Here is an 18,695-nt window from a genome sequence, read left to right as displayed (position 1 = left end):
AACTGATAATCAGAAAAATCTACTCCTGTGAGACATGTAGCAGTCTCATAAGTCCAGAGTACAGGGGCATCGGCCACAGCGATACAGGCTGATACATCAGCATGTACTTGTTCTATATCATCGCCTACCCATTGTATTAACATTTGATGTAATGTAGAAGGTATACATTGGTTGGCATGAATCCAATCTCTGCCTAGGATTAGACTATAATTTCCTTCTACATCAGCGACGAAGAATGCAGCAGCAAGGGTCTTAGTCCCGATGGTTAATTCAACGAACGTGACTCCCATGGCTTTGATCGAACTATCAGTTCCAACACCGTTGAGGGTCATGTTGGTCTTGACAAGTTCGTCATCTTGTTTACCTAATTTTCTGTACAATGAATAAGGCATTAGATTTACATCCGCTCCTCCATCTACCAACATTTTAGCAATCGGTATCCCATCAATGTGACCGCACACGAAGAGCGGCTTTAAATGATTTACTGATTCCTTTGGTTTAGTAAAGGCGGCTTCTTTAGGACCAAAATCAAACTAGGCAACAACAGGTTCATTGTCACCGACAATAGTACAATCGGCGGAAAATATAATAACATTTACATCCATACCTGGGCGCTCTGGAGAAGCTTCGTAGTCGACCAGGTCTTCTCCCAGTAGGTCGTCCTCCTCCATTGATGTCGGTACGTCATCGGAGGCGTCCTGGTGTGGTGCGGACGATCCGGACTCAGGGGTCGGACGGTCCGCGCCTTCTATAGCTGGTCCAGCCTTTTTAGCTGGGCTGTGTGCCATACCTGCAGGGTGCTGCACAAGTGCTGTTTTATTTTCTATTTTTATGGTCGTTTGCTTTTCCTCAACGGCCTTTGGTCTCCATTTCTTTTGCGGTGGTGGGTACTGTGGATGTGTGTCATTGAATATCTTTTCTGCCTCCTTTTCCTGGCTCTCTTTTGCTCTTAGGCATTGAAATTTTCGCTTTTGGGACCGTGTCAATCCCGCTGGGCACCATCGAGGCATGAAATATTTTGGATCGGCTGTTTTGATGGTAGCCGTATCTTCTCTTTTGGTTGTGTTGGCTGCTTCACCAAAAATCATCGGCCCTTCATTATCTTCCTGTATGATAACATCTGCAGTACCTATTTTGATGATATCATTTTTTGTTGTTCTTTCGATCGCTGCAGGTATATGCCCCCTGCCGGATTGGTCGGCCTTTGAGGCCGAGCACTCCGGCAATCTTGTTGGGCCTATGCCTGGTGACCGGATTGAGCAACGCTCAATCGGTCTTGTACTGGAGGTGCCAACCTGTTGAATACAGATGTTTGGGGTGCCCCCCAAGTGGGGTACTGTGGCATCCCAAATGGATATGGTGGCATGCCCCACATTTGATTTGGGACATATGGTGGAGGTAAATATGTGTATGGATATGGCATAGGTGGATAAGGGGGTGGAGGTGTCCATGTAGGTATGTTAGGTCTCAATTGCATAGTATGACCTTCCATTTCTTCCGATTGGTGGGGTGGTCCAATCGGTCTTACCTGACATTGCTCACGAATGGGCGAGCGAGGTCGCTTTGCTAGCCGGTCATTGGGGCCGGCCTTCTTTTTCACATATTTAGACAATAATTGATCGAAAGTCGGGCCAGATTTGACCAGCCGACCAGCTGCTTTAAATGTATTTGTTTTCCATGTACCTATCTCTGGTTGTCGTGGTTTGAAGGTACGTGGTCGTCGCGGGCCTTGAGTGTGATCGGACTATCCGCTGGAATTCTCCGGACCATCCGGTGTGGTCCCGGACCGTCTGCGCCTGTGCGTCGGACCGTCCGAGATGTGCAGCACGGGCTCCTGCTCCTTGGTCTGCGCTTGCCCCCTAGCGCTGGAGGTCGTGATGGTCTCCTTATGAGTCTCCCCTCCATCGGGAGTCTTCTCGACCACCACTTTCCTGCAAGAAATTTTATGATTGCCATCAACCTCTCTTGTGTTGCCAATGATTATCTCTTTGTCTTTGCCCTTATCGGCTGTGTTTGGCCAAACCAGGATCCTTTTGCCCTCAAAATCGACCATGTTCATCGAAAAGGGCTCCGTGTCTACCTGCATTTCCTGAAATTTCAATCGTCCTTCGTTAATGGCCGATTGAATCTGTCGATGGAATACATTACAATCATTAGTGGCATGAGAAAATGAGTTATGCCACTTGCAGTATGCACGACGTTTCAGCTCGTTGGCGGATGGAACAGTGTGATTTATTTTAATGTTGCCTTTTTTAGTAATTCATCAAATATTTTATCACATTTACCAACATTAAATGTAAATTTAACCTCCTCTTGCTGTTTCTTTTGAACTGGCTGCAAGGAGGAACAAGCCGAAGATTTGGCCTGCTTTGGCCAAACCATTTCAGCAGTGTATACTTCTGTTGATTCGTCGTCCGAGCTACTTTGGTCGCACTCTACTATATGGACATTGTGACGAATGGTTTTGGCAGTCTCTTTGCTTCGGCTTTCACAGTCCAAAGCTCTCTGGTGTAATTGTGCTAGCGTGAAAAATTGGATGCCTTCTAATCTTTCTTTTAAATAATATCGCAGTCCATTAAAGGCTAATCCTGCTAGCTGTTTTTCTGCTAAGTGTATTTGGAAGCATCGGTTTCTTATATCCCAGAACCTCCGGATGTATTCATTAACCGATTCATCCTTCCCCTGTCGCAGGGCCACTAGGTCTACTAATCTAACTCATAGTCACCAGAGAAAAAATGGTCATTGAATTTTTGTTCTAACTCCCCCCATGATGAAATAGAATTAGGAGGTAAAGTGGCATACCATGCGAACACAGTTCCTGTTAAAGACAATGAAAATAAACGCACGCGAAATGCTTCTGTGTCGGCCAATTCTCCTAATTGTGCTAAGAACTGGCCTATGTGTTCGCGCGTGTTTTTTCCTTGGTCACCTGAAAATTTTGTGAATTCGGGTATCCTGGTTCCCTGGGGGTATGGGTGGTGATCAAATCGGCTGTCATAATGTTTCCGATATGATTGCCCCTATGTACCATGCTTACTTCGAGCTTATCCCGGAACGCCCCGGCTATTTCCTCCCTCACTATATCGATGGCAGCCGGTGCGAGACCACCGGCTCTCTGGTCAAACATAGGTGGGGTTGGCTGGATATTAGCGTGTTGTCTTCCCCCCCCATTGGTTTGAGCTATGTGGTGCATTGCCATTTTCCCTATATGACTCATAGGATTGATCGTTCCTTTCCGGCCTTCTAGGCGGGGCCGGAAAGCTTTCCTGGGCTCAGGATTTTGTATTAATGGGCTGATGCATCGCATAGTGTGATGGGAAATGTTGCTGGGACGGGTGAGGATTCAGGTAAGAATCCTCCTCAAAAAAGTCATGCGCGGACTGTCTGGACATGTGCCCGGACCGTCCGTGATTATATGTGGATTGTCCGTCGTTGTATGCGGACCGTCCGACTGGGTAGTTTAGATTATGTGCCATATGTGGTGGCTCGGGTGCATGTCTGGGTAACTCATTAAAAATGGGCCCGACTGTTGCTGGCCCGGACAGTCCGCGCTCACGTGCGGACGGTCCAGGCATGTGCAGATCGGCTGATTTATTGCCGATTTGCGGTTGCTCAGGGTATGTGTCCATCGGCATCCCATAAAGGGGTTATGACTGGTCGTGACAACCTATAGCCGATGTATTACGCATGTTACCCCCTAATTCAACCTCGTGCGATGGAAAATTTGCAATACTAGATTTATCGAATGCACGTACTAGTCTCCTATAATCGTTTTGCATACCCCCTATGATATTCTGCATTTGTTCTTGCTGTTCATCTACATAATTCTTAAGAGATTGTAGCCCGTTCGTATTACTTACATTGGGGATATCTGGTGTGGGTCGGAGCGAAGCCGGATCCGTTGCCCGTTGTCGGACGACTTTATTGTTCCTATCCACCTTGAAGTTGGCCAGGAACTTTGCTCTCGCCTCTTGAATCAGCTGCTCCTTATGCTCCTCGAACTGGAGCTGTTCGTCAGCCGGCAAGGTTTCCCAAGTCGGCTCTATGATGTTGCTGGGGGAGACTTCAGAACTATCCACCGGCCATTGAGGGCCGATTTGATGGGTCTAGATGTGTTGTCCCCAGCGGAGTCGCCAAAAAGTATGTTGACGCCTTTTTCGGGCGCCAAACACTCAACAAGAACCAGCGGTGGTGCTCTCTACACAGGCGCGGACGGTCCGCGGCCAGGGGCCGGACGGTCCGCGACCTGGCGCAGGGCTAGGGTTCCCTGCCTGACGGCCAGACGGTCCACGCGTGCGCAGGGGCGGCGGAAGATCGCCGGCGGCGCCTGGATCTCGCTCCCGGGAGGGACCCATCGGGGAGGAGAGATCCTAGGTGTTGTCTAGGCTCGGGCAGACCGACCTAGACTCCTCTAATCGACGTAGAGTCGAAGAGAAGCGGAGAATTTGGGGATTGAGAGGCTAAACTAGAACTAGACTAGAACTACTCCTAATTGTACAAGAACTAATGCGAGATAAAAGTGTTATTGATTCGATTGATAATTACAAATCGGCCGTATACCTCTCTATTTATAGAGGAGGGGGACTGGACTCTTTACAAACTAATCTCCCGAGCTAATTCCACGAATCTAGCTAACAACCGTAGCACAAAACTCAGAACCCTGATCTGCTCTGCGCACACGCGGACCATTCGGACCGTCCGGCCTCAGGACCGGACCGTCCGCAGCTTATTTTGGAGCTCAACAGCAAGCAATGCTATCTGATCTCATAGACTAGCTTAGCTCATGTTGTATGCATGTTCACCATGCAGACCAGCATGGACATCCTCCTTAATTACTACCACTAAACACTATCGGACACATCTGTTTTGTATGAGTTCGGAAAACACTCGACAAACTCTTAAATGTGGCTCGCTTTCGATAAATTATACATCAGTCTTGGTAAACTGTGCATCGACCAACTGTGCAACCCATTGAAAAAAGGACACATGCGGATAGAATGAAGATTGTGCTAGCGCAACTTGGGCCGCGTTATTAGATGTCTATCCACCACCACACACACAAAAATCAGCAGCGAGAATTGGCATCCAATTCCAAACAGCCTTTCTTCTCCGTCCTAGCAATTCTGTAATTATTAGACTAGAAACAATTGGCGGGCGCGGCAGCAGGGGCAGGAAGGAAAGAGAAGATGTGGACAAAACGGGAGAGCATCCGCGGCCCTTGGGTTCTTCGCGGACTCTGGCACTATTTTATGAACCTGATGGGCGCCAACAGCGACGTTCTAGCTCTTCGCGCTGCATGCCGCAGACTGATGTGTATTTCGGAAGGAATGGATTGCACTTGCACACCAGTGAGGACGCAGCAATGTTTGGTGGTGGGGACTACGACTTGACACTAGCTTAAAATATATACATTATTTGCATGCATGTCATAATACAGAAGAAGAAAAAGAAATCCTTTTTTTACTCTTTTTTCTGAATCAGCAACTGACCTAATATAACTTCACGACGGCTAAAACCATCCAAGTTGTAAAAACGGATGGTATTTTTAATAGGAACTTGGACTCTCGCGCAATCTGGCCACAGCTGAGAAAGATGAGAGTGACCTTTCCCACCGTGAGAAATTTGTGCAGTAATTCCGCGCAAACAAACAAAAAAAAACAGCGCAGTGATCGTCAGAGAAAATATACAGGCCCAACCCAAATGGCCATCGGCGACTCTCGCGATAACATAGAGGTGGGCCCAAATCAGTTCAGGCCCAAAGCCTGTAGCCTAACGGCCGACCCTTTCTTTTCGTTATCGGCATAATTAAGAGCTAGTTTGAGAGCCACAAAACCGAAGGAGATTATAGATGTTAAAAGGGAACGTATCTGGTGCAAACCAATCTCTCTGTGCAACCGTACAAACTTCTAATCTCAACCACATGATAGTGATCTAAGGGACGCAGGGGCGTGGATAATTTTATACTTAACCGCCCGCTGCTAATCACACTTTTTCAAATCTTTCCTCACACTCCTCCGCAGGTCCCTTAGATCAACATTATATGTTTCAGATTAGAAGTTTGCATGGTTGCATAGAGTAGTTGGTTTGCAACAGATACATTCCCATGTTAAAATCCCTTTCTTATTCAACACTGAATAAGGAGGAGATTTTATTCCCTCCAATCCTCTCCGGTTTTTAGACTACCAAACTAGCCCTAAAGTTTGAGGCGGTTGAGGAAAAACTAACCCTGGACGGAAGTAATCCCCATCACCGGACACGAAAATGACAATACTTTGGTGTGACTCGCGAGAACGGCCAACTTCAAAGAAAGCTAGAAAATCTTTTCCCTATATTCTGCAAATGGGCTGAGAAGATGCATCAAGTTCGTCGTTATATTCTTCTCGATGTCAACCTAGGTTTTTCGTGTTTCTCCCACAGGACACAATCCGGCTGTTTGGTTCGCATCTCTACAGATACAGCTGCACGCGGGGAGTCTTAAAGCATCTCATGTTTGGTTCATGTGTGTAGCGGTGCAGGATCAGCTGATGCAAACTCGCTTTTCCATCCAGGCTCCCCTCAGACATGCGCCGTGGGCATCTCCACGCATGCAAGATACAGACATGCAGCACCACATGCAGGCACATAATACACATAATACGGAATGTAATTAAATTTTGTTTTTTTATTATATTTTCTAAGTAAAAGATTTTATATTTGTGTATCTAATTTTTTTTGCAAACAAAACTAGACCACACATGCTATATAATATTTGAAGATTTATTTATGCACTCTTCTCTAATACATATATCGGTACAACTAACCAAACAAAGTCTGTACCTAGTCTGTTGAGTCTGCGAAAGCAACCAAACAAATATGTCTTGCATGAGCTTAACCTGATGCTATTTATCCTGGCTCCTTTCGGGCATCCTGGTTAGATTATTGATACGGCAACCAATTAGACACAATATGAATCATATAATTTTTCTTTAGTCAGGATAAATTTATCTATCCAATTAAAAATCTGACATATTTTTTGAAGCATCAATTCGTCATTAATAATTAAATCGATAATTTCGGTTCAAAGTTGTCACCAGATATTTATTGTGTGCGCGACGATTTTGCCGTGCACCTACGCAAGCTAACGGATTATTACCTTGATGTATACAGCTTATCAAAAACACATCTACGAAATAAAGTGAGAGATGATTTTATGTGGAATTATTTGATCATCTGTATTGAGATAAAATTGACAGCTAAGATCAACTCTCATGATATAATCGAAGCTTTTAATTTGGCCGATCAACGTAGAGGTAAGTTATTTTGATCTTTGTTAGAGCTAATCAATATGTAATTATATGGTGCAACTTTTTTCTTGATAAACTTGTTATCTATTCTATACCTAAATTAGTCCTACAATATTTTGTCACTTTATTGATGAATTGTTCGGCCCCTCTTATGTCATAATTCTGGCTCTGACCCTAGTGCACCAGCAATCAGAATCTTCAGAAATAGAGACATTATCTTTACACTGAAACGAAGATGAGTATGGCTGGTCGTACAGACGAGTTGATTGGAACGCAATAGTCAACATTCTTCTCCAAAATGTATGGAAAAGTTTATTAAACACACGATATTTTTTACTGTATCAACGTGAAAATAATGGCAGAAACAAGAGCTAGCATATGTCGGAGGGTGAAAAAAGGGGACAGGAGGGTTACGACATTTTACATTTTTTTTTCTTTTGCATTTTTCTTGTTTCTATTTACCAGTTCAACCGACACAAATTAAGTCAGGTGATTTCGTCCCAGCAATTCTTTAGAAGCGAAAATGCATTTTAACTTCTTTTTCTGTGTTCTGAACTTCTGACTGATTCCTTTCAGCTCGTGCCGTGCCTTACAGAACCAGTCCTTTCACTTTTCTTTTTTATTTACTTTCTCATTTGCATGGAGGCTTTTAGATAAGCACATGGACTGTTTGGAGATGGTTTGACCTTTTTCGCATTATTTGTGTGGTTATAAGTTTTGATTCCTCAAATGTTTAACACCCAGTTGTCACCAATGGGGACTTAGCTTTAATATTCTAACTGCAAGGAGCCAATCTTACTTTTATGTGATGCAGCCTAAATGGAAATAAAGAAGGACGTCTGTGTTCTTGACATGCACACAATTCAATCCTTGATGACAGCATTGACTTGCGCCATTATTGTATGGGTTATATGGCTTCCCGCAAAGTACTGTGATGATATCTTGACAAAAAAAAAACTTTTTTTTTCAAAGCTTGGACTTGCCGATATTTTTCCCAGTTCTCAATTGCATCTGGGCGTCTCTGTTTAAATTTGATCGCTGTTGAAGTTTACGGATAATAATTCTGATCACATGGAGCCTCTACTGTTTTTGTTACATGTTGCTCATTCTTGTTTGTTGTCATCTTCAGCCACCATCCTTTTAGTGCTAAGCTTTCGTCAAGTCACATGCATACGATTTGTTTATGTAAAACTTTGTTGACGATCCTTTGTGAGACTGGTCTTGCAAGGATCGTGTGATCGAAGACGACTAGGCTTATTACCAGGACGACTATGTGTTGTGTCTCTTTCTATCATGATCCTCTTTAAGGAAAACATGTTTAGGTGTGTAAGCAATTAGGTCATTCCTTCACCACAGCAAGTACGTATTCATGGTTCTCATTAGTCGATCTTGGATATACGTACATACGCATTAATTACTCGAACAATTTCATTATCCTCTACAATATTCCACATTTTTTTCCTGACAGATTGACAGAAGTCACAGAACTCTGTTGGAGAAAAAAAAAAGCAATATAGACAAACTCGAATTAGCTAGGCATATCCGATAATGCAGTGAGAAGACAGCAGGTTAGAAAACGATGGCAAGCAATGTTCTCTGATCTCATAGACTAGCTTAGCTCATGTTGTATGCATGTTCGCTATGCAGACCAGCACGGACATCCCTCGTATTACCACTAAACACTATTAGACATAGATGCTTTACCGAGTGTTTTAAATATTAGGTAAAACCTGTAAAACACTCGGCAAACTCTTTACCGAGTGTAACTCTCGACAATTTTTTTTGACGAACTCAGCTAACTGTGCACCCATTACTTCCGGTAGTGAAAAATGACACATATGCGGATAGAATGAAGATTGAGCTAGCGCAACTTGGGCCGCGTTATTAGATGTCTATCCACCACACACACACACACAAATCAGCAGCGAGAATTGGCATCCAATTCCAAACAGCCTTTCTTCTCCGTCCTAGCAATTCTGTAATTATTAGACTAGAAACAATTGGCGGGCGCGGCAGCAGGGGCCAGGGGCAGGCAGGAAAGAGAAGATGTGGACAAAACGGGAGAGCATCCGCGGCCCTTGGGTTCTTCGCGGACTCTGGCACTATTTTATGAACCTGATGGGCGCCAACAGCGACGTTCTAGCTCTTCGCGCTGCATGCCGCAGACTCATGTGTATTTCGGAAGGAATGGATTGCACTTGCACACCAGTGAGGACGCAGCAATGTTTGGTGGGGGGGACTACTTGACACTAGCTTAAAATATATACATTATTTGCATGCATGTCATAATACAGAAGAAGAAAAAGAAATCCTTTTTTTACTCTTTTTTTTTTCCGAATCAGCAACTGACCTAATGGCTAATATAACTTCACGGCGGCTAAAACCATTGTTGAAAAAACCATCCAAGCTGTAAAAACGGATGGTATTTTTAATAGGAACTTGGACTCTCGCGCAATCTGGCCACAGCTGTAAAAGATGAGAGTGACCTTTCCCACCTTGAGAAATTTGTGCAGTAATTCCGCGCAAACAAACAAACAAAAAACAGTGCAGTGATCGTCAGAGAAAATATACAGGCCCAACCCAAATGGCCATCGGCGACTCTCGCGATAACATAGAGGTGGGCCCAAATCAGTACAGGCCCAAAGCCTGTAGCCTAACGGCCCGACCTTTTTTTTCGTTATCGCTATAATTAAGGGCCATTTTGGGAGCCACAAAACCGGAGGAGATTAGAAGGGCTAAAATCTCTTCCTTATTCAACATTGAATAAAGAGAGGATTTTATCCCCTCCAATCCTCTCCGGTTTTTAGACTACCAAACTAGGCGGTTGAGGAAAAACTAACTGGACGGAAGTAATCCCCATCACCGGACACGAAAATGACAATACTTTGGTGTGACTCGCGAGAACGGCCAACTTCAAAGGAAGCTAGAAAATATTTTCCCTATATTCTGCAAATGGGCTGAGAAGATGCATCAAGTTCGTCGTTATATTCTTCTCGATGTCAACCTAGGTTTTTCGTGTTTCTCCCACAGGACACAATATATGAATCATAGAATTTTTCTTTGTCAGGATAAATTTATCTATCCAATTAAAAATCTAACATATTTTTTGAAGCATCAAATTCGTCATTAATAATTAAATCGATAATTTCGGTTCAAAGTTGTCACCAGATATTTATTGTGTGCGCGATGATTTTGCCGTGCACCTAAGCAAGCTAACGGATTATTACCTTGATGTATACAACTTATCAAAAACACATCTACCAAATAAAGTGGGAGATGATTTTATGTGAAGTTACTTGATCATCTGTATTGAGATAAAATTGACAGCTAAGGTAAACTCTCATGATATAATCAAAGCTTTTAATTTGGCCGATCAACGAAGAGGCAAGTTATTTTGATCTTTGTTAGAGTTAATCAATATATAATTATATGGTGCAACTTTTTTCTTAATAAACTTGTTATCTATTCTATACGTAAATTAGTATACGCATGCATATATATATCCTACAATATTTTGTCACTTTATTGACGAATTGTTCGGCCCCTCTTATGTCATAATTCTGGCTCTGACCCTAGTGCACCAGCAATCAGAATCTTCAGAAATAGAGACATTATCTTTACAGTGAAACCAAGATGAGTATGACTGGTCGTACAGACGAGTTGATTGGAATTGGAACGCAATAGTCAACATTCTTCTCCAAAATGTATGGAAAAGTTTATTAAACACACAATTTTTTTTACTGTGTCAACGTGAAAATAATGGCAGAAACAAGAGCTAGCATATGTCAGAGGGTGAAAAAAGGGGAAAAGCCGGTTTACGACATTTTACATTTTTTTTCTGTTGCATTTTTCTTGTTTCTATTTACCAGTTCAACTGACACAAATTAAGTCAGGTGATTTCGTCCCAGCAATTCTTTAGAAGCGAAAATGCATTTTAACTTCCTTTTCTGTGTTCTGAACTTCTGACTGATTCCTTTCAGCTCGTGCCGTGCCTTACAGAACCAGTTCTTTCTCTTAATTTTCTTTTTTATTTACTTTCTTATTTCCATGGAGGCTTTTAGATAAGCACATGGACTGTTTGGAGATGGTTTGACCTTTTCGCATTATTGTTGTGGTTATAAGTTGATTCCTCAAATGTTTAACACCCAGTTGTCATCAATATATAGCAAAAGAGCCAATGGGGACTTAGCTTTAATATTCTAACTGCAAAGGAGCCAACCTTACTTTTATGTGATGCAGCCTAAATGGAAATAAAGAAGGACGTCTGTGTTCTTGACATGCACACAATTCAATCCTTGATGACAGCATTGACTTGCGCCATTATTGTATGGGTTATATGGCTGCCCGCAAAGTACTGTGATGATATCTTGACAAAAAAAAAACTTTTTTTTTCAAAGCTTGGACTTGCCGATATTTTTCCCAGTTCTCAATTGCATCTGGGCGTCTCTGTTTAAATTTGATCGCTGTTGAAGTTTACGGATAATGAAATGCTTCAGTAGCACCGCAAGTACATGGCGACGACAATTGTGTGGGCTTACATCCCTCCTTTTGCAATTAATCCTTCAAAGTCAAGATATGCTTACAAATGTAAATAGTGTTTCAGATGTTAACCTTTATTTTTCAACCCCGCAGCAGCATTGTTGCGTTCTTTTTGGATGAATGCTTTGAAATGAAAACAATTCTAGTTGACATCGGGCTGAGCATGGTGTGTGGGAGGGAAAAGAAACAAGCAGTTCGTTGGCTGAGCATTGTTGACCCTTATATTATTAGCTAGGTTAGCAGGGGTTGTACGAACCAAGGGTTGAAAATTGAATGAGTGCCGGCTGGCTTCTGATTAAGTAAAAGATGACAAATGGTGATTCTTGTTAAGTGCTGAGGCAATGGTTCTGTTTACACACAAGTTTTGGAAATCATATATATTATGTTGCTATTAAATCATAGAGTCATGGGGGATGTCCTCATCTCGAAGAAACTAGCTAGCAGCGAAAATCTTTCTCTGTTGTACACCAGATATAAGGAGGCATGAACTGTCCTTTTGGTCATGCATGTGTCATCTACTTTGCCGTTTTCCATTATGAGCTACTTCTTTTCTAAGGGGTGCTCTGTTTGGATGCTTTGAATTCCATTCTAATAATCATAATTAAGTCATAGATCAATTAAGTTAATACAGTTTTATGTGGAAAATATTTGTGCACTAGTGTTTATTACTATACGTGAGAGATATTTATGTACTATATTTCACTACACCAAAATAAGCAACTTCCGAGAGGCAAATAACTTTCTACGGTTTTTTTTCGAAACCGTAGGAAATTAATAATTTCCGAGTGGCGACTAGTGCCTCTCGGAAGTTAAGTTAACTTCCGACGGCCGGCCAAGAGCCTTTCGGAAGTTAAGTTAACTTCCGACGGCCTCTCGAAAGTAAGTTAACTTCCGACGGCTTTACACCGCGCCTCTCGGAAGTTATGTATTCAGCGTTGACCGATCCGGGTAAGGCTTAACTTCCGACGGTTTTACACCGCGCCTCTCGGAAGTTAACTAGTTTATGCTAACGGCGCGCGCCCGTCTCACATTTTGGAACGTCCGCTCTCGCCGTCTAGCCGCCGCGCCTGCTCGCCTGCTCGCCGCCGCGCCCGCCGCGCCTGCTCGTCGCCGCGCCCGCCGCGCCTGCTCGCCGCCGTGCCTGCTCGCCGCCGCGCGCTCGCCGCCGCGCGCTCGCCGTCGCGCGCTCCCCGCCGCGCCCGCTCCCCGCCGCGCCTGCTCGCCGCCGCGCGCTCGCCGCCGCACGCCTGCTCGCCGCCCGCGCGCCACGCCGTCTCGCCGCCGCGCCACGCCTGCTCGCTTGCTCGCCGCCCGCCTGCTCGCCGCCGCACACCACCGCCGCCTGCCTGCTCGCCACCGCCGCCTGCCTGCTCGCCACTGCTCGCCACCGCCACCTGCTCGCCACCGCCGCTTGCCTGCTCGCCACTGCTCGCCGCGCGCCTGCCTGTACGCTCCACCGCCGCCCGCCCGGCGGCTCGCCGCGCGCCCGCCTGCTCGGCCGGCGCCCGCTCGCTCGACCGTCGTGCTCCACCGTCGTCTGCTCGTCCGCCGGCGTGCCCGTCTGCTCGGCCGCCTCCCCGTCGCCGGGTGCACAGCCGCCCCACATCCCGTTGTCTCAGGTAACTACTTCCGAGTATTTATATTATGTTAGTCTCTTGTAATTGAATTATGTTAGTCTCTTGTTTGTTGTGTGTTAGTAATATTTTTTGCAAAATTGTCGTAGTGTTGTGAAACATATGTGTCGCCCATTCCGGATAGGCACGAGTCACATGATATATACACATATGACTCGTATTGGTCCGAAATTGTCTCTTTTTGGACAGCCTGTTAGTGGATGATAGAGCTATGGATTTATGACGATGACGGGTCCGAACGAGATTTCGGTGACATAACCCTGTTGTTCTCTATTGCACCATTTATGGGCATGTAAATGGAGAACAACGGGGTTATGCTGCTGAAATTTCGTTCGGACTCGTTGCTCGTCATAAATCATTGCTCTACCGGTCACTCATGGGTGGGTTTAGGAACTATCTTTTCCTATAGATGTAGTGACACGATCGATATGCGTTTAGTACCGGAAAAAATTTATGAATCATGTGTTCTACTATTTTAGAATCAAATATGGTGGGCGAGGACCGTCGATGGATGTATGAAGGTTGGCGTATGAATGATCCCTCAGCAGATTGGATAAGAAAGACAGAGGATTTTATTGATCGTGCTTTTGCTATATCAAGAACCGGCACGGATGTGCGTTGTCCATGTAGTATGTGTCGGATTTGTAGATGTCAAGACAAGAGAACTCTGTCGGGGCACCTTTGCAAATATGGCTACATGCCTAACTATGAAGTATGGGTGTATCACGGCGAGGACTTTCCCCGCGAAAATTTGCCGGAAGCCAACAACACTGACGACGTGGAGTACGATAGAATGGACGAGATGCTTGAAGATTTAAGGGAGGATCTTGATTTGGTGTTTCCACCAAATCATGAGGAGCCGCCTCCTCCAGAGGTTAAAAAGTTCTTCGACCTCCTTAAGGCTGCAGAAGAGCCATTGCATGAACACACAACAGTTTCAATCCTCGCTTTCGTGACTCGACTTATGGCTATCAAGTCCAAGTTCGTGTTCTCGAACAATTGTTACAACGAGCTCTTGAACTTAATCAGTGAAGTGTTTCCACCAAATCACAAGATGCCGAAAGACGTGTATCAGTGCAGGAAACTGCTCTCAGGTCTAGGTATGGACTATCAGAAAATCGATGTCTGTCCAGATAATTGTATGCTGTTCTGGAAGGATCATGAGAATGATAGTAAGTGTCTAAAGTGTGGCAAGTCGAGATATGTAGAGGTTAAAAACGATGATGGTGAAATGGTCATATCAACTGTAGCCCAAAAGCAACTACGTTATATGCCTCTTGCGCCTCGTGTTAAGCGTTTGTTTCTTTCGAGGAACACAGCTAGGCACATGAGATGGCATAAAGAACGTGAACGAGGGGACACTCATGTGATGACGCACCCGTCTGACAGTGATGCGTGGAAGGCTCTAGATGACTTTGATCCAGAATTTGCTAGTGAAGTGAGAAATATTCGAATTGGGTTGGCGACAGATGGTTTCACACCTTTCAATACGAACGCAGCATCATATTCTTGTTGGCCTGTATTTGTTATTCCATACAACCTTCCACCTCATCTGTGCATGAAATATGATTACATGTTTCTTTCCCTAATTATTCCTGGTCCAGACCATCCTGGGAAAGGGCTGAATGTGATGATGCAACCCTTGATCGATGATCTCAAAAAGTTATGGAAAGGAGTCGAAGCATACGATTGCTACAAAAACGAGAAATTCACACTTCGAGTTGCATATTTGTGGTCCATTCATGATTTCATGGCATACAGTTTATTTGCTGGATGGAGCTGCCATGGAACTCTGACATGTCCAATATGTGGCAAGGATACAGATTGTTTCCGCCTTGAGTTTGGAGGGAAGATCTGTTACTTTGACTGCCACAGATGCTTCTTGCCCCAAAAACACCCGTATAGGTTCGAGGTTAACACCTTTAAGAAGGGCACTATCGTGACAAAGGGACCGCCCAGGCGTCTTAGCGGAATAGAGATTGAGGCTATGCTTAATAATTTGAAAGAGAATGAAAGTGGTGATGGATACATAGGTTTTGGAACCGAGCATAACTGGACACATAAATGTGGTTTATGGGAACTACCTTATGTTAAGGCATTGATTCTAATGCATAACATTGACGTCATGCATCAGGAACGTAATGTTGGTGAAAGCATTCTAAGTACCTGCATGAATCTAGGTGACAAAACAAAAGACAATATAAAGGCCAGAAAGGACTTAGCAAAACTTTGTAACCGACCAAGCCAGGAACTTGACGAAAATGGAAAAAAGCCACGTGCTCAATTTTGTCTAAAACCTAAACAGAAGAAAGAAGTAATGGAATGGTTGAAAATTTTGAAATTCCCAGATGGTTATGCGGTCGGGTTTAGGAGAGCTGTGAACTTAAAGACAAATAAAATAACTGGATTGAAGAGCCATGATTATCATATAATGATGGAAAGGCTCCTCCCTGTAATGTTCCGAGGGTATTTGAAAGTCAGTATCTGGCAGGCTTTAGCTGAGTTAAGCTACTTTTATAGGCAACTTTGTGCTAAAGAAATAAACAAAGATGTGATGGAGAAGTTGGAGACAGAAATTCCTGTCCTTATATGCAAGTTGGAAAAAATATTCCCCCCAGGATTCTTCAATCCAATGCAACATCTACTTGTCCACCTTCCATATGAAGCTAAGGTTGGTGGTCCTGTGCAATACAGGTGGATGTACCATATTGAAAGGGCATTAAAGAAGCTTAGTTCAATGGTTGGTAACAAAGGAAGAGTTGAAGGGTGTATAGCTGAAGAATTCAAATATAAAGAGGTAGCAGCCTTCACGAGTGTATACTTTGCAGACGAGCACAATATCAATGCCCCTACATTGAGGTATCATGATGACAAAGTAGGGACCCGAAGCAATCTCCAAATTTTTGAGATTGAGGGCAAGACTGTTGGGGCATCCACAGAATATCATCCTGAGCGCGAAGAAAAGTTGGACGCTTTGCTCTATATGTATGAAAATATGGATGAAATGACTCAATATTTCAAGTAAGATGACTCCATATTTCAATTTGTTTACTTGTAGTAATCATGTTCCGCACCTCATTTGTTTACTTGTTGTAACAGAGAATTCCAATCGCATCTTAATGAGAAATTGTCCTCGAGGCAGTATGAAAACGCGCTTCGAGGAAGACATGGGAAGCCCAATTTCATTAATTGGTTTCGAAATTATGTAAATAACCTAACACTCTTGTTATACTTTATATATTTTGTTTTATAAATCTAATTTCACCATCTGATTGGCAGTGTGACAAAATTCCAAATTTAGACGAGGACTTGCTTCAGATGTCTTACGCAATCGTAAAAGTCAGAAGCTACGGTCGTTACGACATTAAGGGGTTTCGTTTTCGTTCGACCAAATTTGAATGTACTCGTCCATTTGCGGCGACAAAAAATACTGGAGTTGTATGCAGGGCAGTCGATGATCGTGGAAGAGAGATGAATTATTATGGAGTTATTAATGACATACTCGAGTACGACTTTGCCGGGAGCAAAAATCTTAAGGTGGTGTTTTTCAAATGTGATTGGTTTGATCCCAATCAAGGGACTGTAGAAAACCAATTTGGCATGGTAGAAGTCAAACATGAGCTCAAAACAAGTGCATGTAGCAAATTTGTTCTTGCTCACCAAGTTGACCAGGTGTACTACATACCGTATCCATCTATAAAGCTGGAAGCCACATGGGTAGTGTACAAAGTGAATCCTCGTGAACAGTTACACACCAAGGGTGAATGGTTCGAGGCGGAAGTTGAAGAAATTTACCAAGAAGATGAACTTCCGACCAATTTTAATATAGATACTGAGGTTTTGCCAGAATCATTAGTGGGAGATCCTGAAGATGTAGTAAGTCCCAAAAAACGGAAACGGAAGTCAAAGAAGAAAACATCGAATCGTAGAAAACAATTTGATCCTGATTTTGAATACGACTAAAAAGTAATTATATATTTATTGTTCATTTCAATACATTATGTTCAATTACATTATGTTCATTTCAATACATTATGTTCATTTACATTATGCTCAATTACTAATTTGATTTTGTTTTAATAACAGGATGTCTAAAAAGGTCAAGCAGCTCGCTAAGGGACTAGCGAGGAGAGCCTCAATTTTTGGGAGAAAGGAGGACTTAGTGTTCCAGGGCACTAGTTCAAGCTCGAGCAGGCGTAGAGCTTTGTTGGAGCATGTTCCAGAGTTGCAGGGTCAGGCAGTCGGCGTACAGAGGAATGAGGTAACCAATATATTTGTTTTGTAATGTAATATTTGTATGAGTTCGAATAACTAAATTATCAATTTTGATCTATAGGATGAGCCTGAAGATGAGGAAGAGACAGAGGAGTGGAGACAAGTGGAAGATGAGGAAGAGACAGGGTGGGGTGAATGGCCCAATGATGGAGGGTCGGGAGTTGGGGGAGCTAGTGGGTCAAGGGAAGGAGAAGCTGGTGTTTCAGGTGGAGGTTCTGGAAGCGGGGGAGTTGGAGGGTCTTCACGGGTCCGGAAGCCGCGGAAGACTAGTTGGGTCCCCCCTCCTAAAGAACCAGTTAACAAGGTTGAGATAATCCCGAGTGGAGATGGGTAAGAGCATATTTGCTTTGTTCTTATGTCTTACACATTGATGATAAATAATTATTTTTGAATTTGACAATTGTGCTTGTGTTGTTAGGGCTTGGCTGGATAGTAGTTTCACCGGCAAAGATCGTGTAAGGCAAGTAAATAAAGTGTTGGGCAATATCTGTCGTATGAGATGGCCTGGATTGGTGATTGAGAATGGTATTGAGGTCCCTGTCACAAGATGGGATCAATACGGCCTTGCGGTTAACGCGCAACATGGGAATGCGCAAGGTGCAGTTTGGCACGACTTCTGGGTATGTTTATCTATCTTCTTGCGAAGTTATCAGCTCAATGATTGATTCATATTATGGATTCTTGACTATGTTTCTTTTTCAGAAATATTATAAGTTGCCTGATGGAGATACTCATACCGAGCATGCACACTCTGTGTTCCATAAGAACGCGGCAGATGTTGTTGCGGATATGATGTACTATGTTCGAATCCAGGTGATTAATCAAGCTATGTTGAGTAGTGAAGGACGACGAGCAACCAGTAAGAGCGAGGCGTCACAATATGGACTTTCTATGACTGAGCAAGATTTTCTTCAGGTAATTGATGTTTTTGCTTATGTTGGAAAAAATTGATGTTTTTGCATAT

At 43.6% G+C, this 18,695-nt stretch overlaps 1 pseudogene; it reads left to right on the top strand.

The window, feature by feature from the left end:
• LOC109942486 (uncharacterized) overlaps positions 1 to 18,465 on the top strand; it is a 41,418-nt pseudogene extending 22,953 nt beyond the window's left edge.
• The last annotated feature ends 230 nt before the right edge of the window (positions 18,466 to 18,695 follow it).

Source organism: Zea mays, chromosome 9 (genome assembly GCF_902167145.1).
Source record: "Zea mays cultivar B73 chromosome 9, Zm-B73-REFERENCE-NAM-5.0, whole genome shotgun sequence".
Taxonomy (NCBI): Eukaryota; Viridiplantae; Streptophyta; class Magnoliopsida; order Poales; family Poaceae; genus Zea; species Zea mays.
The sequence above is the reverse complement of the archived record's forward strand: the minus strand, read 5'-3'. Positions and strand labels throughout refer to the sequence as shown.